The sequence below is a fragment of the Amblyomma americanum genome, chromosome 4 (assembly GCF_052857255.1).
Source record: "Amblyomma americanum isolate KBUSLIRL-KWMA chromosome 4, ASM5285725v1, whole genome shotgun sequence".
Lineage (NCBI taxonomy): Eukaryota > Metazoa > Arthropoda > Arachnida > Ixodida > Ixodidae > Amblyomma > Amblyomma americanum.
Window position 1 is genome coordinate 187,079,823 of NC_135500.1, and position 27,855 is coordinate 187,107,677.

General features: G+C 47.9%; 1 protein-coding gene across 3 annotated transcripts in view; it reads left to right on the plus strand.

Annotated features, from left to right (window-relative positions):
- Positions 1 to 27,855, plus strand: part of LOC144128833 (uncharacterized) — a 265,849-nt gene that overhangs the window by 212,348 nt on the left and 25,646 nt on the right. For all 3 annotated transcript variants that reach the window (XM_077662584.1, XM_077662586.1, XM_077662585.1), the window contains one exon: positions 10,985 to 11,112. The gene's annotated coding sequence lies outside the window, so the exon portion shown is untranslated. The remainder of the gene's footprint in view (positions 1 to 10,984; positions 11,113 to 27,855) is intronic.

A 27,855-nucleotide genomic window follows, 5' to 3' on the forward strand; every position in this document is an offset into this window, starting at 1 on the left:
GAAGAAGAGCCGCTTGCGATGCTGGGTCGCTGGCGAGGCGCCACTGTTGATTGAGAACATCGTCCATCTCTGCGAGATCGAAAACGTGCGACGTTCGCGACGCGCAGAGTGGTTGCTCAGCAGAGAGGGAGGCTGCGCGGCACTGTGTGTATGCCCTCTCCCCCCCCCTTCTGACCCTTCCCCTCCTGGTCGCCCTTTTGTGCTCGAGGCCCAGAAGAAAGGAGGAGGAGGGCTTGTCACGGGATGGACGGCTCGGCGGAAGTGTTGTCTGGCGACGACGGGCCAGGCGGAGCGGAAGGCGGCAGACAGCCCGGCAGCGGCAGCAGCAGCAGCACCGGTGGTTCCACGTGTCGTTGACAATCGATTGGTCAATAGACAGGGTGCGGTTGTTGATCGCTGAACCGTGGAGAGTGCTTCTCACGCCTCTCGTGGATCACGGCTAGGAGCGCGCAGGCGCTGATTGCCGCCGGGGTGTCGTCGCACGTGCGGATGAGGCAGTGCTTGCTTCGTGTCGCTGGTGGGCCGCGCTGTCAGCTCCCTCGAATGCTCTGCTTGTGTTCTGTTTATTTGCTGGTTTTGTTTCGAAATGTCAATGTTATATCGATTGTCAATGTACGCACTGCCGTTACAAGAATAGGAGGAGGAAAGTGGCTGACTATGTAGTGCTACCAATCCTCGCGATGGTAGCAGCGTTGGATTTGGGGCTAGTTAGCTCATGATTAAAGACGGATTAATTCACACCGCAGCATAGCACTTTGCGCTTATTCCGTCCACCTTTATGTGCCGTGTGTTTCGCTTTGAATTAGTTCGTCTTTACTCTCGGTGGTTTATAGGGGTTTAACGTCCCAAAACGACTCAGGTTATGAGGGGCGCCGTAGCGGAGGTCTCCGGAAATTTCGGCCACCTGGGATTCCTTAACGTGCACTGACATTGCACAGTACACGGGCCTCTAGAATTTTGCCTCCATCGAAATTTGACCGCCGCAGCCGGAATCGAACCCGCGTGTTTTGGCTCAGAAGCAGAGCGCCTTAACCACTGCGCCACCGCGGCGGCAGTCACGATGGCAACCGGTAATTACGAAATTATGTGGGCCACTTAGCTCATAATTTTAGCCGCACACTGCGGTAATTAACTGCTGCCTTTGGCGCTTACGAGCTTGAGACTGACGGAATTCAGCCAACATTGCTGTTCGCCCACGCTGGATCACCAGCACAGAAATCTCCGGGATCAGCTGAACGCGAGGAAGAAAAAAGTATTTTAAGAAGGAAAAAATTTGCATGCGTAATTTACTCCTGTGTTTTCCGCGTTATTGGAGTTCTCGCGGCGACTCTGTATGGGCATCGGCAAACGCGAACACGAGTAGTAGCTGGGAAAACCACGATTGGTTCTGCTGCTCATAAACTGGACTGTGGGCGGGTTGCTCTGCCGTGAGCGCGCTAGTGACCGTGCTTTGGCGGAATCTCTCTCGGCCACTGGAGAAGAGAGAACGAAAAGCGAAGAAAAAAGAGCATGGACGGAAAACGAAAGCGGCCCGGGAGAGGAGTGGGGGGAAGGGGTGTAGCTTGTTAGACATCGCGGTCCTTATATAGCTGTCCGCGCATTATTGGTCCGCCGCACAACAGGGCCGGCCCGACTGCCGCAAACGATTCCCTTTCGGCGCGCGCGTGCCGCCGCCATCTTTGTGGCCATCCCGGCAAACTTTGCCAGCCGCATCCCTCGCCGTCGTGTCTCCCTGCGTGGCACCCTTTTTCCCGCGGTATTGTGTCCCGTGGCCGGCGCCTCATTGGGCGCGCGTGTTGTTCGGGGCCTCCATCGACGTCCCTCGGAGATGATTGCCGCCGGGCAAACGGCGCAGGCGTCGTCGCCCCGCGAACGTGTCTCTCGTGCGCCCCGCAGACTACGGCTCCGCATGCCTTGACCCTGTAGGGTGCTTTCGTCTTTTTTTTCTCTGTCTCTTCTTCCCTTCGTCCGAGTAATCCCATTCAGCGCGGCTCCCGCTGGAACCGCACGGGACGATCCATTAGCGAGAGTGAAAAAGCGGCGAACAGTTTGTTGCTGTGCTAAGACGACGTGTGTGCTTTCTCTCTGTTGGCGACGCCTCCTTTGTGCACATGAAAAAGAAACTATGACTGTATCTTTAGCATTTATGCGGGCAACTGTGGGGCGGACATAAACGTGCGGAAGCGAAATATTTGTGGACATGTCTAAGGGCGCATGTGCGTATTGGAACGAGGTCTCCCGTAGAAGCCTGTACGTTCAATCGGGGCTTTATTCTTTTACTGGTTCATTCTACTTCTCCTTTTTCCCATCGGCATCTGGAGAGCATTCTGTTATATTGGCGCTTAGCCGTTCACCACGACAGTGCTGAAAAGTTGTAAATGGTGAGGTTTTACGTCCCGAGGCGACGCGTGGGCTTTGAGGGACGCCACATCAGAAAGCTCCAGATTTTTTTAGCTCACCTGTAGTTCTTTAACGTGCGCTAAAATAGCACAGCACACGGACGTTTTTGTAGCGAAAGCTACATTTGCCACGAACTCGCAGTCTCGCCGTGCTCGCTTTTCCACCGTGGTCGCACCACACCACCTGACCAACCACGTGACGAACCACGTGACAACAACATAGCCAGACAACCAGACTAACCTGGACTTGCAATCAATATTAACCAAGGCTAACCAAACTATGCCTTAGCTTTCGCTACGTATATCCTGGCACAGCCAAGCTAAGCCACTGCCATTTTTTTTGTGCTTTGCCTCCACCGAAATATGGCCGAAGCGGACGGGATCAAAGCCACGACTTTGGAATTAGCAGCCGGACGGAAATTTCTTAATCTGACTGTATAAATGCTAATTTTCGAAACAAGGACGAACCTTCGAGTAATATATGTATAACAAAAACTTGGCGGCTAATGGAAGTCTGCGGTGTGTTGAATGGAGCCGAAGCGTCCTATTTTTCGTTACAGGGAGGGGTTGCTAAACAACTTGTGCGAGGCCTCGTCCCCTTATTATGTCACTGCGTTATATATAGCGGAGAAACTAGGCTCCGGCTTATTGAAAAATATTCGGCGAGGGTCGTCATTGCTAGCAAATCTGACGCGGAGGCGGCGGTTGTTTATACAGCGCTGACGCTTCGTATACACTCTATACTGCACTCTAGCTGCTGCATACACTCTAGCGGCTGTATACACTCCAGCTGCTGCACGGACCTCCGTAGCACGAACCTCGTCCGAGACGACATCAGTTCAAAGCCCGCCGCTTCGGCGTAGCAGCCGTGGTGTGTGCGTGCGCACGCGCACGCCACGGCCGCTTCGGCGTAGCAGCCGTGGTGTGTGCGTGCGCACGCGCACGCGTGTGTAATTTGGCATTGATCCAAACGGCTAAGCTGGTAAAGGGTGGAGGTGGGTGAGTGGGTAGGTGAGTGGGTGGACAGCGCACCCGGCGACCCTCGGTGTGCGCAGCGCGAATCGGGGCTACTTGAGAATACTTTCAAGGTACGGAGGTTGGCCCAGTGGCGCATTCACCAGAGGAGGCACCTTCCGGTGCCCGAAGTGTGCCGGTGCACATTCCTTCTGGTGGGTGCACATCCGGGCACTTGCCAAATTCTACGGACCACGGTTTCGCGAAGGCCGAGGGTGGGCTCCGTATAAAAGCTCTCGCCGTGACGAAGCACACCTAAGGACCAAAATATGCCTACCCCCATGGTAATCATGTTTGAAAACTCCGCGCCCCCTCTTGTTGTTTCGCAGTTGCACTGTCCTTGCACTGCTCTTGCACTGCCTTCCCGTTTCATTCGCACTGTGCTTGTGTTGTGGCTGTGGCTAACGAACAGGAACGTAGCTGTAAATAATAACGACGCGTGTCGTCGGTTGTTAGCTTGCCATCTTTCATCGAGTTGTGAATAGTGTACTGTGAAGCGCAGTTTTTTATTTTGTTTTTGTTTTGTCCGAAAGTATGAAATTCTTTTCCTCATTTCTCATTTGCTATTTCATTAATGAATGTCTTCTACTGAACCTTTCTATGAATTTTTTTTGTTTGAAAAATAGTTCCACCTGCCTTCGTACGCCAAACGTCCACAGTCTCAGAAGTCGAATTTAATCTCAGCGGAGCAATTATTTCTTGCCATTTAGTTTCGTTATTCACGTATGGTCTCTCTCTGGCAACGCTATTCACGCGGACATCAAACGGCAGACGTGCTTTCGACGCCGCGGGCGAAAACAGCGCATGTTTCTCCGTTTTCCTTCTCTGTTTACGTTCTAGCGCTGTTTGCTCGGAGAACGCTTAAGGAAGCGGGCTTTCTTCAACCCGAATGTCGTCCGACGGAGCCGCAAAGGCCTCAGACGTGCGTGCTGAAGCGATAGCGGCGCGTGATACTCGTTTACCGTACATCTTCAAACATGCGTACGGCAGCTCTCGTTCGAAGCGTTCCGCGATCGGCTTATCTTTTTCCACGCGTGGCATCACAAAAGCGCGCACCGAAACCACACGCCCACGACGATGTACGGCACGTGCCTGACCTAGACCGGCGTCGGTGTTTTGCAGCATTAATAAACGACGAGCCTCTTTTGCTGCACACGAAGAAGACAGGTTCGCCCAGGACGGTTCTAATTACAATCGTGCCTCGTTAATGTCGACACTTTGGTTCTCGAGCCAGTCGTCCGTAATAACGAATCGCGAAGAAAAAAAGTGTAGAAAGAGAAATACGCTATGATTAGGGCCTTTATCTCGGCCCAGTGGTGGTCAGTGAAGTTGAAATTAGACACAATTTTGGGAGCTCCAAACCAATTATCCTGGCCGCCATAATGCTTGAAATAATGAGGTGCAGCTTCGTACGCCTAGCGATCTATGTGTGATCCGCTTCATGGCGTATCAACGCTGTAGATGACCCAACTCCTAATACAACTGTTCACATCCCACGACCCAGTCGGCTGACAGCTGCTGAACGGGTCAGCTATCTAGCAAAAACTGCCGAGAGACCTTTCTCCACAGCCATTTATGCAGTATGGCAAATGGTAAGGGGCGTTGAGTTGGCAACGTCGCACTTTAAAGCATAAAACCTGAAAAAGAAAGCCCCTCAATCAGTGTATTTTAAATTTTTCATTGCATTACTCTTGCGGCCTGCTTTCAAAATGTAGAAATTTAGACACCCGTTTGGAACAGTAGAGATTTGTTTTTTCTCATCACTGTCCATATTAACGCGACGAAAATACAACGTACACGATCCCCAATGAGCTCTCTGCGTTTTCCATCTGTCCACTGTCCGGACAGCGGGTTTTCATATTAACGACGTGTAAAGTTTGGTGCCCAGAAAAACTGTCGATAATTTGAGTCGTCCATATTAACAGGGGTCGCATTAACGAGGCGCGACTGTAATTCGTTTCCTTGTTAATTGTTAGAAAACAGCAAATGAGAAAGATCGGGGGTCACAAAATATTGTTAGCTTTATATATTCTTCCAGTCGACACATTTAGGTATATGCGTGTCCGGACCTCTTGTCACTTAATCCTCGGTCCTATTGGCTATACTGGTATCGCGTCAGGGTCGACGCTGCGAGTGCCATGCGCGGCGCACCGCTCGAACCGCTCGGTAAATTAAATTGGTGGGGATTTAGGATGTGCCTTTCAAAATGTCGTGCCCGCTAAATTTTTTGCGCCCGCTAACTTTATATATATATATATATATATATATATATATATATATATATATATATATATATATATATATATATATATATATATATATATATATATATATATATATATATATATATATATATATATATATATATATATATATATATATAGTCCCCGCACGTTCTTCGGCATCTGTTTGTTTTTGTTTACTTTATTTATTCATTTTCCTCTCGCTGCTATCCCTCGTTTTCTTCTTGCGCGGGCGCGACCGCGTTTGTTGTTAGCTTTGGAAATGCACGTCCGCTCGGGTGCGCGCGCTCTCCGTGCTTGGTCATGGCGACGCGGTCCCTGATGACTGATTTGCATAGCAAATCGAACTGGCAGCTACACGTCGAAATACATTTTGCCCGACAGGGCGGCCCAACGTGGCGGAGCCTCTCAATGCTAATACGGCGCCGCGGCTGCCGAGTTCGCGAAAAAAAAGCGAAGAAAAAAAAAATAACTGTCATGATCGTCTCCGCACGCCCCTTTTCCCTTCCCTCTCCCTCTTTTCCTAGCTCCGTGGTGCTTCCTTCGCAGAATGGTGGGAAGAAATAAATGAAAAGAAGCGGCCAGCCTTCATTCGACCCCATTCCACGCCTTGCCGCAGCTCGGGACGTCTCGGCTAGCCCCGACGTCTTTGTTGCTTCACCGGTCGCGGTTCTGTTTTCACGGCCTGCTCCGTGCTCTCCGGAGTTTCTTATTGCGCTCTCCTCCTTAACGCCTGTCGTGTCTCTGTCCTGCTCATCCCTCCTCCTTTCCGGCAGCCTTCGTTCGCGTCGCCACTTCGCTGGGCGAGGAGGGATCCTCGTGCCCGTCGCAGCGAGCACCTCCGGTTCCGTATACGCCGTTTTTGCCAATTATGCAAAGTGTGACAGAGCGCATCTCGCGCGCGCGTCTCGCAAATGGGGTTTCGGGCGTCGTTGCGGCCCCGCTCATTTGCTGTTCGCGTCTGTCCGCGCGGCGCGGCTTTCTCTCTAAGTGTTTTCTTTTTCACTGCCCCCTTTTTTTTTCTTTTTTGAGCTTTCTTTCATTACCGCCGTGGCTGTTGTCCCCGGCTCTTATTTTTGCGTTCTCATTGCCGGGAAAAAATTGTTTCTTCTGCCGCTCCTACAGCGCGGTTCTCGGTCTCGTACTTCTGGCTTCGATGTAAATAAAGAAGTCCAGGTATTGGGGCAATGCAGTGCGCGTTAAAAGTTGTGGAAATAAACCGTAATTCTGCCTTGCTGTGCAGCACGGCGAGAACAAATTAGAAGACTCAGTGAGAAGGCGGTAAGTGTAAACGAGAAATGGAGTTGCGCGGATGAGCGTTATAGGGTCGACAGAACAGTGCACGATCGACTGATATAATTTAAAAATTGAAAGGGTGTTACAAACGATACTGCTCACGCAGATATTACTCGCATCGCCTGGTGTGATCACCTGAGCATTTCTTTCTCTTGTTTTTTGCCGCCCTCTCTGCCTTTTGTTGTGTTGTCCACCATTCATTTGGCCTTACTTGCCGACATTACGAGTAGGCAGCGTTAACTAGTTAGCTTGTGTCCCTCTTTGTATATATGTGGACGCCTTACTCAGTCTTCTATTGGTATCTGACTGCCGTTGAAACATGTATGCGGCTATTTCACTAATGGATGTCGGCGTGCCATTTCGTCGCTAGCGTGTTTTTAGTTTGCTATCGCGTACTTGTACTGTCCTCGTGATGTTTTCTTTTTCTTTTTTAGTGTGCTTGTTCTGTTCCCCGCAACCATCATTCCTGGCACGGAACACCCGCATTTTTCTTGATTTCAGCTTTGTTTTTTTATTTTTACTCGCTAAAGCTTTTTTTTATATTGTTGAAAGTGGGCAAGCCAGTCTAACTGGCCAAAGCGTGCTGCACTTACTATCGCGAGGATCGTTTATTCGACAGTCGGACAGAGGGGTTTCGCGAATTGCTTTGCACGCTGGACGCACTGCTCAATTGTTCTTGATAAAGGGCGCTAACTGAAAGTTCTTGCGAAACACGGTGACAAACTTTTTTTTTTTTTTTTGAAGGGAGGCACTCGGCAAGGATGCACGCAATATCCGAAGGAAACAGTCCAAGGGTCCGAGCTAAACTGCTTTTTATGTCGTTAGGTGTAAAACTCAGGCATAGACACAGAAAGAAAGAAAGAAAGAAAGAAAGAAAGAAAGAAAGAAAGAAAGAAAGAAAGAAAGAAAGAAAGAAAGAAAGAAAGAAAGAATAAACACAGAAATCTGTAATAATTTTACGCAGGGAGCACTTCTGAAATTGATAAGTTGACAAGCCGGCAGTCTAAAAACAATTCAACTGTACGCTCAGAACAGGTGCACAATTCTATCCGGTTTTCCTTTTTTCTCAAAGTAAAGTGATTGATGGTCTGCTAACGCAGCATACGCTTTATTTTTGAATTCCGAAAGCTGAAGAGGATTCTGGCGCATTTCTTTATTACTATCGCACACATTGCATTATCTTTTTCTTCTTTGACTTGATGAAGAACTTGGCCGCAGGCGTAGACATGGGCTTCCGACTGCTACCCGTTTTCAACTTCAGCTAGCTATTGTGTTCCCTTAGTTGGCAGCCATTGATGGAAACGGCAGTTTCTAGCACCCTCCCCTCTTTCTCTCTCTTTCTCTCCCTCGGAAAATGGAGCGTCCAAAAATTTTCCTCTTCAAGAAGTTTTCTTTGGTCGAAAAGCCGAAGCACGTGTTCAATATTTTCTTTTAGCTCTGTTCTGGCTCTTACAGCTTTCACAATCTTTATCTAATGAAAAGGAATATAATGGAAAGAAATGGACCGAAAGGTGATCGTTATTATGGCTCAGTGTACCTCAACTTGCATGAGTGCAAATCAAATCGGGAAGCTGAAACTTCACGTCCGTTTAGGGTAAAAGATGCAGCCTTGTTTTCTAAGCGTCTTTGAGCGGATTGTTGTTTGCTCGTTTATCTTCCTATTTCAGTATTGGCAAACAAATATATTGCGTCTCGCAGTTAAGAAAACATCTACGAAGAGCCTCCTTCTTTTCGAAAACTCTGCGTTCGTCGTTTCTAACCCCTAATCTCTTGCCCCGAAACTCACCGTAAGGGATCCAGGCCACGCGTCATTTCGCTTGTTTGCTTTCGGAACGCTCTTATAAACAAAACGTTCATCAGATCCCAACGCTGAGGCGTGTTTCTCGTAGAGCAGCGCTTTAAATCTTTTCTCTCTTTCGAGTATCCAAGTTTCACTCGCGGAATAATGAATCAGCCGACCGTGTTGTGCCAGCATACGCGCGTCGGGGTTTCCAAGGGAGAAAGGGGAAAAGAGAAATCTCCTATACGTAGCCGTCGTAACGGCGAGGATTTATGATTTTCTTCTCTCTTCGGAAAGGGCGCCGGAGTTGGGTTAATGACGCGCACGCACACTGCGCAGGCATTTTCTGCCTTCCTGGACCCTCTTTCACGGAAATACCAGGGTTCGGCGTAGTGCATTGTGACGTTGCCTTTTTACCTGGTGCTGCCTGGGGTTATTTTTCATGCTGCATGTATAGTATCCGCGTTTCAGGAAGATTTAGAGACAAAATTCGTACTAATGACAGATATATATATTTGCAGGAATTCTGTACGCGGAAAAGTTCCTTTGTTTTCGTTTCTAACTGGGTATCGAAGGAAGCACGCACTGCGGGGCATTTATAACTATTCATTTTCTTCGATCCTCTTTCAATCCTACCGTCCGCCGCAATCCCGTGTATATTGGTTGAGTCGGCATCGCTTGAGCCACCGGTATTTGATATAATCGGAATCGTTGTTTTATTCTGATCCGGGGCGTCTGTTCCAAACCACTAGACGTTTCTCCACAGATGGCAAGCTAGCGGTTCATCATTTGATGTTTCGATAGCAAACCAGGCACTGTTTCAGAGATCCCAGGTTGTGTCAATTTTCTTTGATATAGGGGACTGAATACAACACTTACTATACACAAATCGGGAACTGCAGTTCTTCGATTTTAAAGCGTTGCCGCTTATAGTCCCGAATACAGCACCTAGTGGAAGGAAGATAGTTGTGACGTCGAGTGGCAGAAATTCAGAACTGTGTGTCAGGTGGCGGCATCTCGTGGCGCGGGACTGAAAGAGCGCCGGATGTGTCACCACGGCGCCGCAAGGTGACAGGCCGGCGCAACTCTTGTTTTCGGCCTAAGGACCAAAACATCTAGGAAAGGTTGTGCTAAACTTATACGGCGCCATCATGCAAGGTGCCGCCGTGGTTGCCTGCAAAAATCTAGCCAGCACAATTTGTTATTCATACAGATTGTCTGCTGCTAAACAAATATAAAATTACCAGTTTATTCTAAAACCAGTGTTTAAATCTACTTATACAAGTAGTGAATATTCCGCCCTTTCTGGGCCGTGGATTTCGAAAACGGCACATTGGTGACATCATGCAAGCTAAGCTCAGTGGTAATCGCTGCCTAGAAGGTAGAGGTCAGAATCGCGTGATGTTAGATTTAACCTCGACTTGCCCTCACTTAACGAGGCCGGCTGGCTACCAAGAGGCGTACCCTAAAAGAGAGCGTAAACCTGAATGAGAAGCAGGTGGAGAGGTCGGCCGGCAATAACGTGACCCTGGCCTCCTACTCCGCATGGAACAAATGGGAAGGGAAAGAAAGGAGGCGAGAGGTAGAGTGCTATTGGTGGTAGGTGGCAATACCGTGGCACAGTGAGACGTATGGGGTGACCGGACCATGGAGGTGTCTAGGCGCACACTGGCTTGCACTCGTCTCTCGCGTAGATTCGAATGCGTAGCACACGCTTTCCACGTCCTGCACATGCGTGGACGCGCATCACGTGCACATGCTTCAGAGACGGGCTTCCATGCGCATGCGGGTGAGCACACTGGCGTATACGCATGCAGTTTTCGCAGTCTTAAGCGTGTAAATAGCAATGCATGGTAGCGCGCCCGCCGCTTTCTCTCTACAGTGAGCATATTAACTCCGTGCTTCCAACGGTCACCATTCAGCGACTTGTTCACCATTCATCGACTTGTTCACCGTTCAGCGACCATTCAGTTGACTTGTACTGACGTGACTTTGCGAGCGAACAAATAAAGACTGTCTGCTTCAGATGGAAAGAATGCATATTTCACTTGTGTGTCCTCATGTCTTCATTGTGTCTTTTGCTGTGCTGCGCTGGTCAACTTATATCATGAAACACCAACTAGCCCGCACTCTTACCCTACTGCGTATTTCACAGTATGAGTGATGCCCTGTTCTTCTTCGAGAGCGGACTGAATTGAATTTGTCTCCTTATCTTCGCTTCTCTGTTCTTTTTTCTCTCTCTTCGTGCGCAGGTTGTCCCCGTCTTGGGCGAAGCGCGCCGGCGGGAAGCGGAGCAGAGGACCCCGCATGCCGCGCCAGGCCTGCGGCGGCGATTGGATGACTCACGAGCCGGAAGTGCGCACAGTTCCTACCCTCGGAGGTGAGACTTGATCCGGCGCCTGCCACGATGGAGAGTGACGCGGTGTCCGTCACCTTCAGCGGGGGAGCTTTCCCTTGCTCTTGTCTCTGGCGCCCTCTGGAGAGAGAGAGAGAGAGAGAGAAAAGTGATCTGCGGTGATTGAAATCCTTCATCTTGAGATACTCGGAGAACGGCGGCTCCGGTAATGCGCTCACTTGAGTGCTAGAAATCAGCTAACAGCGAGTATTGCGAATGCACTGTGAATGGTACAATCCTAAAACGAAAAGCAGCAGAAAATAAAAATTCATTCGCTAGGCTGTTTTTGAAAAAAGAAAAGTATTGATCTAAATGCCAGTCAAGGTATGTAAATGGAAAAACCTTAATTATATACACGAACACTGAAGAGCAAAAAACGGCGTTTCGATGTCACTGTGAGCAGTAAAGGATCCTGATTAGAAAGTCTATATACGTTGTGTAGTACCGTACTGTGCCAGTGAGAATGAAGCATTCGCCATTTTCTCAATAGGACATTTGACATGCTGGCATGTCACTCGGTGTCATACACGCTGGAAAAACGAGAGAGTGATAGAGAGAGTGTACAGAAAAAAAAAGAGACACTAATAATTTAGACTCGCAGTCGCTAAATATTTCCTACGTTTCCTTCTGAGTCGCCAGAAAGAAAAAAGCTCGAAAACAATGAATTTCATTTCGAAAACGTAGCGTAAGCCACGAAAGAGCATGCGCGACCGATTTCGTTGGCAATCCGTTAACCCTGACAAATTGCATCCCCTGCGGCTTAGGTGAGCTTGAAGCCTTCGGCGTGGACCGGAGTGTTCCCTAAAACATTTTTTTTAACCTCGTGCACGCGAGCTGTGCGTCGCAGAGGGCGCGTTTCTGTGACAGGCATAAGCTCTTCCTGTCGCGGCAGCCTCGCCGCCCGCGAGCATAACACTCGGCTGGGCCGCCACGAAATCTTCCTTTGAAACCTTCAGCCAATGGCGGCTCAGGATCCGATGCGTCCGTGTCAAGCACAGTCTTCTCTTGAGCTGCAGCTCCTATAGGCGCTGCGCAACTTTCAAGGCGGCTTCGAGGGACCGCAGGATCGCTTCTGTGAATGAACGTCGTCATTTTTTCCTCCTTTCGACTTCCTTGCGCAATAGAAAAATTTCCTCGGCGTTTTACATTGCGTGGATGTTTAAACGCTGAGCGACATACGCGCCTCCTCCACGTGGCCTATGTTCTTTTATACCTGTATATATTATGGCGCAAGTGCATATGTGGTCAAAGAGCGCCATGGCACAAGGTTTTTTCTTCTACGCAAGGTGGGGCCAACGACCAATTTCCCAGGCATTTCACCTTAAAAAAGGCGAGCACCAGGCCAGGGAAAGCTTGTGCTCATTGTATCACTGGTGGGTACCCGGCAGCACTGGGGATCGAACCTCGCACCTTCCGCATGCGAGGCGGATGCTGAGGCCACTAGGCCACCGCTGCGGTCGTTCTTATATATACATAACGAATGCCGGTCCCTGGCCAAAACGTCAAGAAATGTACAAGTTTTTCTTCATCATGTCTGTCTTATTTCAAGTGCATTGCCTACATAGGCATAGAAACACCTTTTCTGCCCTATAATATATATATATATATATATATATATATATATATATATATATATATATATATATATATATATATATATAAATTATATCACCAAAAATTGAAAAACAGAACAGGATTTAATTCACGACGTTTCGGCTGGAGGACCGGCCTTTTTCTAGCCGAAACGTCGTGAATTAGATCCTTTTATGTTTATTTTCAATTTTTGGTGGTTTTATATTATATTGACCAAATCAGCTATATATATATATATATATATATATATATATATATACGGAAGATGCGTCTTCGTCTTCTTACGTTGTCCGCTAATGGCTACCTATCCCCAGAATGATGAGGTAATTTTATAAAAACCAATATTCTCTATTACGCGTAATGAAGAGACCCAAAAAGTAAGAAATAACAGAGTTGAATGACGATGCAATTCGGCTTTATCAAATTCTATCACTTAAAATGTATGTTTCCGACTTAGTTTTCAAAGTTCTCTACTCCCTCACAGAGCAAGCAGATAGGGCAGCAGCAAACCAGGCTACTCTTTTGGATGCACAACTACACTAGGCCACGGTGAAAGAATTATTAATCAACATTTCGCGGCACTTCGTAGCAAGCTGTCACTTAGTAACCGTGACGAAAAGTGGCCATAGCGATGTCAAGGGAAGGCTGCACTGAACTCCCGATACGTAGCAGGCTGGGGAATAGCCAAGTGGAGAAATTATATTCGTAGTTTTCTAAGACAGGGTGGATAGAAATACAGTCCAACCTCGTTATATCGAAACGACTTTTAAGGAAATATTGGATATAACGAAGTAATGACAGTTGTCCTTGGGAGCTTGGTCAACACGGTTATAGCGAAGCTACGCCTATAACGAAGTAATCATCGGGCCGCTTCAGCTTCGTTACACCGATGTTCAACTGTATTTGGACAACACTTGAAGAGGTCTATGCCCTTTAATGGACGTAATCGGGCCAGTGATGATGACGAATAAAACCTGTCTGCCAGCGTATCGCTGCTTGCATCCGAACTGGTAGGCCGCTCACTGAGAGTTGTTCGCACGCACCCTTCTTATTGAAAGCCATCAGACTTTTGGCTCTTGGATGCAAAGTGGCACAAATCGCTGCACGTCCCTGTGACAAGCGAAGGCGGAAGAAGCGAGCGACTCTTGTCACCGCTGCGACACGCTCCTCGGTCTAAGCTAAGAGTCTGCGGGTTTCAAAAGCTCCTCGTTCCAGCCTGCGCAGTTTACTGCGCTGGCTGACTGCCCGGTCGTCGCGCTCGTCGTCTCTTCTGGCGACGTCGCGCCCCGACTCCCGAGAAGCTCGCTCCGCCGCCGCTGCCTCCAGCGAACGGCGCCCGTGGCGCCTTTGCTGCGCCGTCGCACCGATGTCAGCCGCACAACGAGCGAGGCGGGCGCGTTGGGCGGGAAGACAGATTGCACGAGCGCGAAATGAAGCGCGGCGCGAGCGGCCCGAAAGTTTGGCGCCCGAGAAAAATGGCGCAGACCAGGAAGCCGTTTGATCGAGCAACAGAAAATCACCGTTGTAAGCGCCGAGGCAGTGCGGGTTCAGAAAGAAAGCAAGAGCGCCTGAAACGAGCGACGAACGATGGGGAGAGAAAAAGCGAGGGAGAGTGAGAAGGAGGAGCTGGCGCGCGAAACACCTCGAGGCGATAGAGTGCCGGCGAACAAGGGAATGTTTCGTCGTCGGTGCCGGAGCTGGCAGCGATTGCTTGTCAACCCGGGAGTCAACTGCTTGCGCATAGCCGGCGGCATGGAGAGGAGGAGGTATGGGTGAGAGAGGGAAGGACGGATTGAGAAGAGGAGGAGCGCTCTGAAACCGCGAAAAATAGCCACGCGCCTATGCATGCGTGGCGCGAAAACGAAAAAAATACATATAACAGGAGGAACTCGGGCTTGCTGCTGCTGCTCCGTATCCGGAAGGAAGAAACTTCGACGGCGACATCGGAACGAGTTGTGTGTGTCGCGCGCGGCGCCGTTCGCCGCGCTGAGCGATTTCTTTTTACCCTCGACTGGGTACTAAACTGGCTCGGCTTATTCATTCGAAGCAATGCTCGTCCCCGAAAGAAGAAAAAAAAATGCAAGAAATCTTTCTTCCCGCCCGCGGGCGCAGGCGATATTTTTCTGGACCGGCGTTGTTTCCTCACTTTCCTCCTCGTTCATTCCGGTCTCCTCTTCCTTCACTTCTTCTTTGGTGGGTCTGGAGCGCTCTTTCTATCTTTCCTCCTTTCCTTCTTTCTTTCCTAAATCTCGATTCCTTGCTTTTACGATTGAGTGCGCTCGTACGTCCCGCTGCCTGGCGCCCAATGGAGAGAGACTTCAGAACGCAAAGATTCAGCGAGGAAGAGAAATTGAAAGCTTATAAGATTTGTTGCGTGGAAGCGCGCGACACGATATATAAATGTATGTACACATAGGAGCGCGCGCGAGTACTGCGGTGGTATATAGTACATGCAGCGCTGGACGTTTTGTCTCTTTTTTTTTCGTATGCTTTTCTGGGACAAAGTGCGAGCTGGGAAAGCGACTGAAAGCGTCGCGGAGATATAGCGCCGCAGCACATTAAGAAAGCGCGCCGGCTCGCGGGCCGAACGCGAACCGTTAGGAAGGAGGCTCGCGTCAGTCTCTTCCTTAGCGCCCCGATTTCTGCAGTTCTGCTCGTGTTTTTCATTTTACTCGACTTCTTCACAGTTCACCCCGTCTGTGTTACTTCACCGTTTGCTTGCAACGACGGTTCAGTTATTCGCCGTTTCTGTTTGCCTGCGGCGTTCTTCGTCTTGCCGTGTAGCGGCGCGCCATCAGCACCGGCGCCCCGGAGTTCGCGGCGCGTAGCGCTGTGCGCCTCGCTCGCAGATATCGCCGCTGCTGTGTGGGGGTCCCTGTTGTGTTAGCGGCGTCCTCTGCACGGTATGCGCGCATGCGTGTCCCGAACGTTCCTAATATTTTCGTTGTTTTTTTCCTGCGTCCCCTCTTCTGAGCCCGCGTCGACGCAGCACCGAAGTTACGCACCGCCGTGTTTAGTTCTCCCTATACTTCGCCGCCCCCGAGAAAAAACGAAGCAAACAAAAAGAACAGACTTGTAAGCAACGATAACTGAGCTTCGGCGTCCTACTTTCTCTTTTCGAGAAATTTCACGATTTTATGCCTCGCGCTGTCGGTCCACTGCAAAGCGATTTTGTGTGTGTGTGTGTGTGTGTGTGTGTGTGTGTGTGTGTGTGTGTGTGTGTGTGTGTGTGTGTGTGTGTGTGTGTGTGTGTGTGTGTGTGTGTGTGTGTGTGTGTGTGTGTGTGTGTGTGTGTGTGTGTGTGTGTGTGTGTGTGTGTGTGTGTGTGTGTGTGTGTGTGTGTGTGTGTGTGTGTGTGTGTGTGTGTGTGTGTGTGTGTGTGTGTGTGTGTGTGTGTGTGTGTGTGTGTGTGTGTGTGTGTGTGTGTGTGTGTGTGTGTGTGTGTGTGTGTGTGTGTGTGTGTGTGTGTGTGTGTGTGTGTGTGTGTTAGGGGGGGGGGGGCAAAGCACTGGCAGCGCCGCACAACAGCAGAAGCAGTGCGGCCTGCGCATCGTTTTCACGTGCCATTCAGATTTTTACGGCCCTCGTTTCCGACGGTCCATTATTTCTTCCGCCAGCATCGCGTAGTAGATGCCAGTGCTTTTGGGCGCTCTCTCTCATCTCTTCGGTCCGCCTTGCTTGCTTTTTTCTTGACCGTTTTTGTTTACTTCTACGTCATCTGCATAACGCGGCATTTCACAGAACGGCTGTTATTTAAGCGCCGCCGGTCTGCCACGAATTCGCCGCGAAACGTTAGATATCTCTCTCCTTTCGCATTCAATCTCGTCAGCGGCATTGCGCGCTGCTAATGCTGCGTTTTCTTGAAGTGCGCCCTTTATTCCCACCCTTTTCTCGCTCTCGTATCGCAAGCTCCTTATATTTTACAAATCGTTACTGCGCGTGCGCGCCCGCGCTTTCCTTGTCAGGGGTTAGCTCTCTGAAACTTGATTTTTTGTGCAATCCGCTCTGTTCCTCCTATCCGCCCGTCCGAGCACCGTCAGCAAGGAAAGGGCGCCGTTCTTGCCTATGCCGCATTTTTTTCGCCGAGGTTTTGCTGAGTTTTGAAAACTGAATCTCTAACTGCCATTAGGCGGTACAGTTTCCCGGGATTGGGTGTGCTGTGTGCAGTGAGGGGGCCGCTAAGAAGCTTTAGGTCAAGGGGGGGGGGGGGGGGGGGGGCGGGGGGGGGGGGGGGTAACGCCGGCGAATAAGCTCGTTGTTAGCGGCGCTAACGACCACGGAAACGGCGCCTTAATATATTTCTTACTATACTAATGGTTCGGTTTGCAACGATTTTCTGAAAGCGTTTCCTCCGTACATATCTCGGCATAATGCGTTTCAGGCTGCTGAGACGGTGGGCGAATTTCCGAGGCGGCATTTGATCCTGAAGGATCAGAGTTGTTGGCGGAACGCAGGAGCGCTCTTGGTACTGCCCAGGGCTCAACCGTAATCGCCTCACCTGTCAGGTGTACGTAACGCTTTATTTCATTAGCTTATCTAGCATAGCTCCGTCTGGTGAGGATTACGTGCGCAGCATCTACGTTCCACAGTTAGATTTTGCATTAGCGCCATACATTAATTCCTAACTAGGCGGCAATCAATAACGTAATTCGAATTCACACGAAACTTTGCCTCTATCGTTTCTGTCTACACTGCGCTCTCAGTTCAACGCATTTCTTAATGCGACACCATTAGAAGCCTCAGTGAGAAAAAAATGTGTAGTCGGAAATGATGTCACTTCCGGTAAAGGTAGCTTCCCTGATAGCTGGACAGCTTCCGGTAGCTGACCCTGTGAATTTTTTTCTGTTTTCTTTCGTCTCACTACAAACGCTCACCTCGTCTTTTATTCACACCGCTATGCTCCCTGCGCGATGAATCTGACAGTGTAAATGAGTGCATGTTTATTTCCGCCACTTTCAAAATAATTTCGCCCTGACGCATATCGCTTAGTGTTTGCTACTCATGGACGAAGAAAGGCGCCGACTATTATACTTTAGATGATGAAAGTTGGTCGTCAGTAACTCACCGTAACTGTGTTTTAGTTCCCGTGTATCGCTGATTAGTTGAGTGTCGCGTTTGCAGGAACTGGATCATTTTTTGTTACTTTCCGCTCAGCTTGGTTCGTTACGTAGCCGTTAATCTTTCTGAATATTTCGCTAGATTATTTTTGCTTATTTTTTCTTATAGCTCTGTACTCAACGTATATATATACACAAACACACATATGCTCTTTGGGGTTAAAAATATGGCTTACGTGGCATAGTATTACCGGTGTTTGCGCACACCAGAAAACATGTGAGTCGTCGTAAGTAGCAAAACTGGTTAACTAATTTTTAATAATTAACCTTTTAACTAGAGCGATAGGCGCCTAGTAGCAATTAGAGGTCTGTAGCTGGTCGTTAGTAATAGCCATATCAGTTTTTTTTTAATTTCGAAAACGAGTTAACCCTCGCCGCTGTGGCTCAACAATATTTGGCTGTATCGTGCGAAAATACATGAGCTTTCGAAAGCACGCAGGCAAAGCAACCCCTCCAGCGCACGTAATTAGCCGAAAAATCCAAAATTTGTCGAGCCACAGCGCCAAAAGTAGTCGCGTTTTCAAAATTCTAAAAAATGATATGGCTATTAATAACGACAGGCAACAAATCTCTAATTGCAACTAGGTGCCTAACTCTACTAGTTAAAAAGTTAGTTAATAAAAATTAGTTAACCAGTTTACTAACGACGATTGAAATGTTTTCTGGTGTCCGCAAACACTGGTAATACTATGTCGAAAAACCCATATTTTTTACCTTACAAAGCCTATTCTTGATTATATATATATATATATATATATATATATATATATATATATATATATATATATATATATATATATATATATATATATATATATATATATATATATTCGATTTAGGCCAGGGAAACCGCTTACGTACAGCTACCAACCGGCTTGGGCATCATAGGCAATTTTTTGTCTTGCAGTTAATTAATTAGCAATTAAGATATTTTTCTAAATGCGTAAATATTGGCTTTAACAGCCAATGTGGTTATACAGCAGCGGATATACAGCAGTGGTAAAATTTGTGCTACTACAGCAGCCGGTTCATCGTTAAGAAACCATGAGATGAACACTAGATTTCTACTGTTATTCAATTGGGAGGTATCATTATTTGATATCCATCTTGCTCGCTATCAAAAATTTGTATTGTTACAACCCAATTTTTCTGCCTGTAAAGTCGGCTTTTTCTTTGGAAGCCATTTGATGCGGTGAACACAGCTTTCGGTTTTGGAAAGAAAAAAAAAAGCACGAGCGGGATTTGTTACTACTAGTTTAAATGGACCCAAGTACACGCAACACAACAAATACAGTGGTGCCGCTGAGGGAAGTTCGTTTTAAAGTAACCACTTGGTCCCATCACAAATATGTGTCGTCCAGGATTACTGGTGCGTCGCGGTTCTCGTCGATAATTCAGAGCAACGCTGAGAGGCGCCGTCAGCTTACATGTCTTCAGCTGCGGACATGTCAGCGGGTTTAATATCTTCCTCTCTTTCAGTGCCGTTCGCTTCTTGGCACCTAACGCTTCTTTTTACGTGAGTTTATTTTTTTTTGCAATTTTCTGAGCGCCGTTGGGCGACTCAGTGTTTCCACCACTGTGGTCCGGTCGATACTCGTCCGCAGCCGTCGGCCACCTGCCGTGCAGGCTTTATTGGTTGTCAGTCCAGCCTGAAAGGGGACAGCCAAAAAGAAAGAAAGCGAAGCGAAGCAACGGCCGCGACGTGCGTGGTCAGAGCGGCGTGGAAGCTGGGGAAGCGCGGTGGCAATGGCGTCATCCGGGATGGCTCTCCGCGTTCCATTTCCAGAGTGAGTGCCACTTAATTCGGTCTCCCCGTTTCCCCGTCCTCTCTCTCCCCCCAGCCGCCCCTCTTTCCTGCGCGACAGGCACCTGTGAAAGGGCGGAGAGGCGCTCGAACCGAAAGCGACGCCGGAGCACTCTCACGGAGCGGAGCGGCTCGGTGCTCACGTGGCCACCCTGCACTCAACGGGGGCGCAACAGTTCGCGCGCTCAGCATCGCTGTCCTTATTTCGCTCTTTTCTCTGTTTCTTTTTCCTTCTTTCTTTCTTTCTTTTTGTCGGTAGATCTGTAGCTGCTTCATTTCTGCGCGGGTCACCTCGCGAAAAAGTAGCTGTATACTCTTGCCACTTGAAAAGTGCGCAGCAGTGGTATAGCTAGAGCTGATGTTGGCCAGTGAGATACTGAATGTACGGGTATGACGTTAAGAGCGACTAGTGGTTACCCGATGTTTAGGCGCTCTCTTGCTTACGATGTCATTATTGGTGGGCATGGGAGCGCTGTCCAATGCCGGCTCCTGCAGAGCTCCTGCCGCTGTGTAGTCGAAGTCACAGCCAGCTCCGTCCACGCTGCGCCGTATTCGTGTGACTCGGTACGGGGAAGCTGGTCGCGTGTGTGAGACCGCGGATCTTCCGGAGACCGCAGTGGCCGCGCTCTCCACGAGTGGGAGCAGCGAAATTCCTATTTGCGCGGGGCCAACAGATACCGGGCTCTCAGCATCTTCCGTTGCTTCTTTCGCTCTTGCCGGCCGGCTGTGCGTTGCTTTGGCGTTCACATGGCGTCCTCTTTCAAGGGATTTGGCGGGGGTCCTTTTTCTGTTGCCGCTCTTTTTTCCACTGGCCTACTTTCGCTGGAAATTCTTTGCGGTCTTTATTTACCAGACAAACCAATAGAGGCGAACTTCCATGTAGAGGCTGTAACTAAGCCGTAGTCGAGCCGCTGGAAAAATAAGCTTTGCTAGAGAAATCAGACGAGACAGCCACTTCAGAAATAGAATGTCTTACTTTGGATCGTATTTAATGCCAGAGCTTCTTTTTCCCAAAGTTTGTAGGCTTTTTTTTCTGCCTTTAAGTGTATGTCTGTGTTTTCGTTTACAGGTCCTGCTGAGTGAAATCGGCTTATCTTCATTCTGCTGCCAAGTTTTGTTCAACCAGGACGCGACCTTTGTATAAAATCGAGCCCGGCAGCTGCGGCTGGCTTGTGCTGTCTTCGCATTTTTTGTGTGGTCAGCCTGCTTAAGTTGTCGTTAAAAGAATTCGCGGTGGCACTAACATTCGTTTTTATTCTGCACCGGCCGATTTTTTTTTTCTGGTTGGAATGGCGGCACCGCTTAATTAACTTCAATTTCCGCCTTTGTTTTTTTTTATGAATGGTGTAAACGCATTTGACCTTATTCCATTTATTTTAGTTTTCTTCTTGTTTTCAGTCAAATGCACGTGCTGTTTTCTCGTTTAAACTTTTTTTTTTCATGTCTCGTCAATTGTTCATGCTTCCTAGTCCCTTTATGCTCCTAGGAGTTCCCTTTGGTGTGTTTTTTTATTTTTTCGTTTCTTCCCGCACGTAACTTCTGCTGACTCTTTAAGTTTACTCAATGCACACGACTCGTTACAGCGCACCCAACGATGTCAGCAGTGAAGGCGTCGACGTTATGCCAAGCACGCTGAATTAAGCAGGGCTAACAGTGGTGTTTGCTTAGTTGGCGCCGCGCTTTCTCTCTCTCTCTCTCTCTCTCTCTCTCTCTCTCTCTCTCTCTCTCTCTCTCTCTCTCTCTCTCTCTCTCTCTCTCTCTCTCTCTCTCTCTCTCTCTCTCTCGCTTTAGCTTTTTTCTAATTTTGAGCTCGCACTCTACTCGCCGCTTTGATTCCAAGCTTCACGCTCCGCAGCTCAAAGTCCGTGGATGAAAGCTTGGTCTCTAAGCTCCAGTAAATAAACATAACGAAATACGGTAGGCCACGCAGGACAAGGAAATAACGATGAAAAGAAAGTGCTCAGTGAACGCATCCGCCCGTTAATGGAAATTAGCGCTCGCCCCGTCTGGCGTTTACTAATGAGCTGAAGTTAAAAGTGACCTCGTTTAATTCTTGCCTTTCTTTTTTCGTTCCTCCTCCATGTTCTCGTCGCTTTGGCTGCTCGAGATTTCTGGGCAGTTTTTTTTTTCTTTTTTCATATCAGTTTCACAAGAAGCACTTTCGCTATTTGTCAAGCGTGCCCTGGCTTGTATGCATAGTGTATTTATTTCTCTCTCTCTCGGAGGCTTAAGCATTTGGTCAGGGTAACAAATTAGTGAAATAAAGACTGTACCCCCCCCCCCCCCCCATTCCCTCTTCCTCCCCTAGTTCGGTGTCTAACATAGAGAGGTTGCGCCACATTTTGCTCTACGTAGGTGGCGAGAGGCAGCGCCTAACCGTGAATTGCGTAGCTCAGCCCGGTGAGGCGAATGCATTTTTTTAAAAGTATATACAGAATGCGTGTTTAAAGGTTTTCCTCCTTTTTGTCAAAGGTCGGTGACAGGTCGGAAAAAGGTGACTGAGCCAATTAAAATGAGGCAGGCACAGCGGCGAGGGTAGCGAACTAGCAACTGCTACTTTTTTTTTGCGATGTTGCAGTAAATGGTGCCGATGCTGTTACTGCTAATGTTTCCTGGCGGTAACGAGCGTTCGTAGTTAGTTCCGCGTCCTCGTACTCGCGAAAAAGTTGTGCTTGTTCGTGCAGCAGGGAACTCGATTTTGAGAGCAAGGGAGCTGACATATTTAGCGGGGATTATGCGCGTCCACGCTATGGCCGTCGAGTGCGAGCCTTAGCTTGTGGCATGGTGTGAACCTTGCCTCTTTCTTCTGCCCCTTTTTATCTTCATGTGCTGCCCGGTAATGAGAGGAATGTATTTAAGGAGCAGCCTGCTTTGTAGCAGTATCACTCCTGTTTTTACGGTGACCAAGCCTGTTCCGGATTATTGGCTGTGAAATTAACGAAGCCGTTATTCTGCTCCAAAGCGAAAGAATTTCCTCCTGCTGTAAAGAGTTGGGTAGGCAAAGCAGGGCGTGATGGGTGTGCTGGGTACAGAAAATCGTGTCCTCGGTGGCCGGGCTCGGGCTTTGCTGATTGAACCTGCTCCTAGGAGAATTGTGTGTAGCGGCTCGGAAAGTGCCCGGGTCCGTGTTCAGGCGGACTGTAAATGAGAGGTTGGTGGTTTGTTGCTTCAGAAGCACCGTGGTTGCCCACGAGTGGTGACGGACTATTTTCGAGGTAAAAGCGTGCGATAACCGTGGCAGCCTGCGATAGCTTGGCTCCATGTGCATTTGTTTACTCCTCCTATTATCATGCCAGGCTTCTTGTAAATAATGAATATTTTTCGATCAGAAGCGTCAAAGCATAGCCCATGTAGTTTAGGGAGTCTGAAATGACTCTAAATCCGGGCGTTGCCGAAAAGAAAGTACTCTGGCTGGACAGTGGCCGATCACTTCGCTACGCGCTATGACGGGTGGAACAAATGTGCCCGCAGTACAGTGCTAAAATAATTTGCATCGCAGACTACGCCGCAGAAAAATACTATGCTAAGGCCAAGGGAGATGCCTCTCGACCTTAGAGCTGTCAAAAGATGCCACAACACTAGAAGAATTAGCCGTCCGTACCTTATATATCTTGCCAAGATTTCGGCACTTCCTTTTCTCAAAACCACTGCATTGCTTTAGAGCTTACATGTGACCTGCGATAAAATTAGCGTTCTGTAGGCAGTCGACTGCCTTCGGCTGCCAATCTGTCTTCGGGCGTCAGCTGCGCGAACCGAAGTGGCGATGAGCACGCGCAAGAGTGAAACACAGCTTCAAATTACACAGTCTCTCTCGCTCGCTCTCTCTCCTTTTGACATTTAATATCAACGCCCTGCATTAGAGAGCTGTATCTCGATGCACCGTGTTGTCTATTCCCTGCCGCTCTTCATTATTCCCTGCTTTAACTATCCTTTGTTTACGGTACTGGCGTTGCAGTGTACTCCTACCTACAAAAGTGCGGGCGAGGATACGCCGTGCCTTATAAGGTTACTCATGAAATGATAGTTTAACATGTCAGCGCCGTGCATTCGTGCCTCTTTTCGGGGCTTGTCGGCATCTCCGATTCGTGGAAAATGTCTGATAAACGTCGCACAGTGTCCATGCCATGAAGGCTAGTCGTCACACCTCTCGTTACGTGTCTCTCGTGCCTCATTTTCCAGCATTCGTTCTTGGGCGTGCCGTCAGAAAGCTATTTTCGTCAGAACGGCTCGTTACTGCTAGATAGATTGATATTACCGGCATCTACTTTGAATCACTGCTGTGGCGAGTGCCATCTCGCCTAGTATATTAAATTGACTGCTTTATTTATTCTGTAACCTTCCTGCTTTTTTTACTTTGAATCCTTTTTATTTCCATACTTAACTGTTTTCTAAGTTCTAAGCTGGATTATCTTGATTTAGATGACGTTTCGTGCACTTTTTCCATTCTTATGCACCACCAGTACGCTAATCTTCTCTTACGCGTCTATACTGCTGATGTATTAATTTCGCTTTCACTATCCCTAAAACCCAAAGCTACTGGAAGGCTCACCATGTCGTCTCTGATATCTGGATGCTAGTTATACAGTCTACCATAGCATATTTAATGCTTTCTGTAATGTTCCCGCATGCTACGCAAATACCACCTCCCTGTTCGTACTTGCTTCTATATTCCCTGGTTCTTAGGCAACCTGATCTAGCCTCAAATAGAAGGGTGCTGCGTCCTGAATAATCATCAATAAATTATCATATCTGATTCTGCTCTTTCCAGCTCTGTATTCACGTAATGATCCTTTTGTTCCCTTTTTTTTTGTGTCCAGTTAGCCGTCTTCCTTTTCCCGGTTTTTGCCTCTGTACTCTGTCGTAAGTTTTCTAATCCTTTTCCTCCATCGCATGTCTGCGTGTTTGCTGTACAAGTACTTGAAGATTTTGGCTGCCCACCTCTTCTCGTCCATTTTTATTTGTCTTAGTCTCTCCGCAACCGATATTTTGATATTTTGCTCTGTACTTCCTTCGCCTCATAGGGCGACGAACACATATCCCTCTGCAGAGCATCGGTTGTATTTCCATGAGCCCATAGGGCTAATTTTCCCACAGTTCCTTGGTTAATTTCTAGTCACTGTACCTTTGTAGCCCATCGGATTTCAAGCGGGTATCGCATTCGCAAATGTCAGCGCGCTAACCATTATACCGTCACATTCCTCGCATTAACTCATATAGAGGCTGACGTTTTTTAACCTTTACGTGTCTTTATTTTAAAAACTATGAGAGATACGTCGGTGCATTCTGCAGAGCCGGATTGTACAGTAAGGCGGACATTCTGTGCTGTGCCTCTAATGGATAAATAATTATACGATTCGTTAACTAAACTAAGTAATGAAATTTTTTATTTTTATTTTAGGAGGCAAGGCTATACTGCCAAACTGATGGCCCTCAACATCGAAGGTGAGCCCAGTTTTTAAATTTTCTTAATGGCAGTGTGGTTCGAAATATCGTACGTCAAAAATACAAATCGGAAAGATTGCTGAGTTCGATTTCCTGCATTACCTATTTATAAAGTGGCATGAGGTTCCATAGCGCAAAACGAACGAATAAGCCACAAGAGCTTGTGTCTTGTCCCTTCGGTTTGCTCTATGGAACCTCATGTGAATTACACACTGTCTCGAACCATAACCCTTCTGAGTTATAAAATGGCGTCGCTGCGAGTGGTATCGTCGCCGAAAGTAGTTAACTTCTTCTAGATCATCAAATAAATTATCTCCGCCTGCATTTGGTACATAAGAAGTGCGAGGGACGCCATTTTTTTCACTACGCAATGCGGGAAAGCCAACTCAGCAAGCTTTTAAATGCGCATTTTCGACATTCCATATTTCAAGCCCATTGCCGATTAAGAAAATTTAAAAACCCAGCCCACCTTCGATGTTGACGGCCATCAATTTCACAATGCAACCTTTCCCCCTAATGTGAAAAATAAAAAGTTTATCAGTTAGCGTTAATTAATTGTTTGATTAATGACCATTATTAGGTACATAATGACCGCCATGCTTTACAATCCAGCTCAACAGACCGTACCGACGTAACTCTCGCAGTTTTTTGAATAAAAATCTGTAACTGTTAAAAATCACACTGTATAATTGTATTCCGATAGGGCTCTGCTCTTCATTATGGCCACTTTCCTTTTTCCTTTCGTCTTCAAGTGTTCTTAATTTGTCATTGAATATTCCGTTTCGTCATCAGTCCACATCCCCAGATGTTTGTGCCTCTCTACGCGTTGTATTTCACGTTCCCGGATTGCTACTGTTCCAGTCTCTCTATCGTTAAATACCGTAATGCCCGATTTTTCCAAAACTGGATTCAAATACGACGTTTGTCACAGATACCTGAGAGGAGTTGTAGCTCGCTTTGGCTATCTGCAAAAATTACCAAATCATCCGCATGCACTAAATCAGGAAGGCACTGGGTTTCATTTACTCCTTGTCTACTGTACGGTGACCTAAACCTAGCTGTATTTTCCTCTAGCTTGCGTTTCATCACTGCTATATAAATCATGAACAGTAGTCGCGATAAGAGGCACCCCTATAGTGGCCCTTTTTGTATGTTCGCCTCCTCCACACTATTTAGCCCTTCCGGTGTGGTTTTGAACTCTGATATATTTCTATACTGCCCTTATTAGCTCAATTACGCTGGAATCTAACCGCGTTTCCTTCAGAAAGTTCCACAGGAATTCCCGGCCTACAGTGTCTGTGCACGTTCTATGTCCAGAAAAGCCAACCCATAATGGCTTGTTTTGCGTCATAGCTATTCGAATACACTGCGTTACTACAAACAGATTGTCCTCCAAACATCTCCCCTGCCTAAGACCATCTTGCATTCTACTGCAGTATTTCATTTTTCTTTACCTATGTTTGTAGCTTTTACTTATATATATATATATATATATATATATATATTCCATCGAAAGCCTCTATATAACTAAAGTTATCGCGATTGGTCTGCGTGTGTCAGTACTGGCTTCTTTACCTTTGTATAAAAATTGGCGGTGGTTTAGCTCTGCTTAAACCTGGAGTGACGCGATAGCTACAGCTGGCTGAGTGGAACTTGGTTACGTGACCAACCACGTGATAAGCCACGGCGCCGCGCCGCCGGCAGCTGCTCCGCACCACGTGACCAACCACGTGAGAGCGTAATGGCGCAGCCACGCTGAAGGCTCGAAATGCTACAGTAATGTAGCTATCGCTACAATAAACATAGTCTGCTGTGCAGCCAGTCTTCTGGTACCTGCTTACTCTGAAAGACTTGCTCTATAGCTTTGAGCAATGCCTCCTTACTTTGTGGCGACAGCTCAGTAATTTAATCGCGTTCGGTTGCTGTATCTTGAGGGGGTGCCATTCGACAATGGGTAGATGGGCATCGTAATTTCTTTGATAGATGACGCTAGGCGGCGATCATTCCGCTAGGCGGCGTGCGTGCACGCGTAGCCCGGCATGGTGGCGATCCACACCGTTTCAAAGGGCATTACATTCCGTTTCTAGAGACGAGTGGCGCGTTCTTCTTCGCTTTCTTCATCTAGTAAACCAAACTAAAAGCTAACTCTCGTTACTTCAACGTCTTCCAGGCGGTGGCGGCCTTTTTTCTGACCGTCGTCACCCAACTATCGCTTTCCGCTTTAATTTTCGCGTCTGCTAGCTAGTGAAGGCAAAAAAAAAACTCGCTCCGTGGACTGCCAGCGCCGCCTCTCGAGCGGAGCATCAACTCCACGTCGAGAGCGCCATGATCGCTATTGATCCGACCTGCTTAGGTGGCTGTTGGAGGTGCCCTCTTTGATTCTTTACCAGCGGTCATCTTATCCTTTCTCTTTGTTTTACACAACGTGCAGTAATCACCGTAAGCGATATATTAATCTAAGTATTATTAACCCAGTGATTAGCACTACACATTAAAAAAATTAGACATTCCTCAATGCACCTTGATTTCGGTGACTGTTGGCTCCCTTCATAAGTTTTTCAAAAACGAGCCCCTCATCTCCTTTACCTTGTCTGCTAATTGCTTAACGAGCGTCTCGGTTCTGGCAGACTTGATGCCATAGGTAGCATAAGAGGGCTCTCGCGCACAGTTTCCGTCCTCGTCGTGGGATGACGTTCCACGTCACACTCGCCATAACACAGGATGTGCTACGTCCGCCGCTATGGACGAGGGTGGCGCTGGTGAACACTCTCA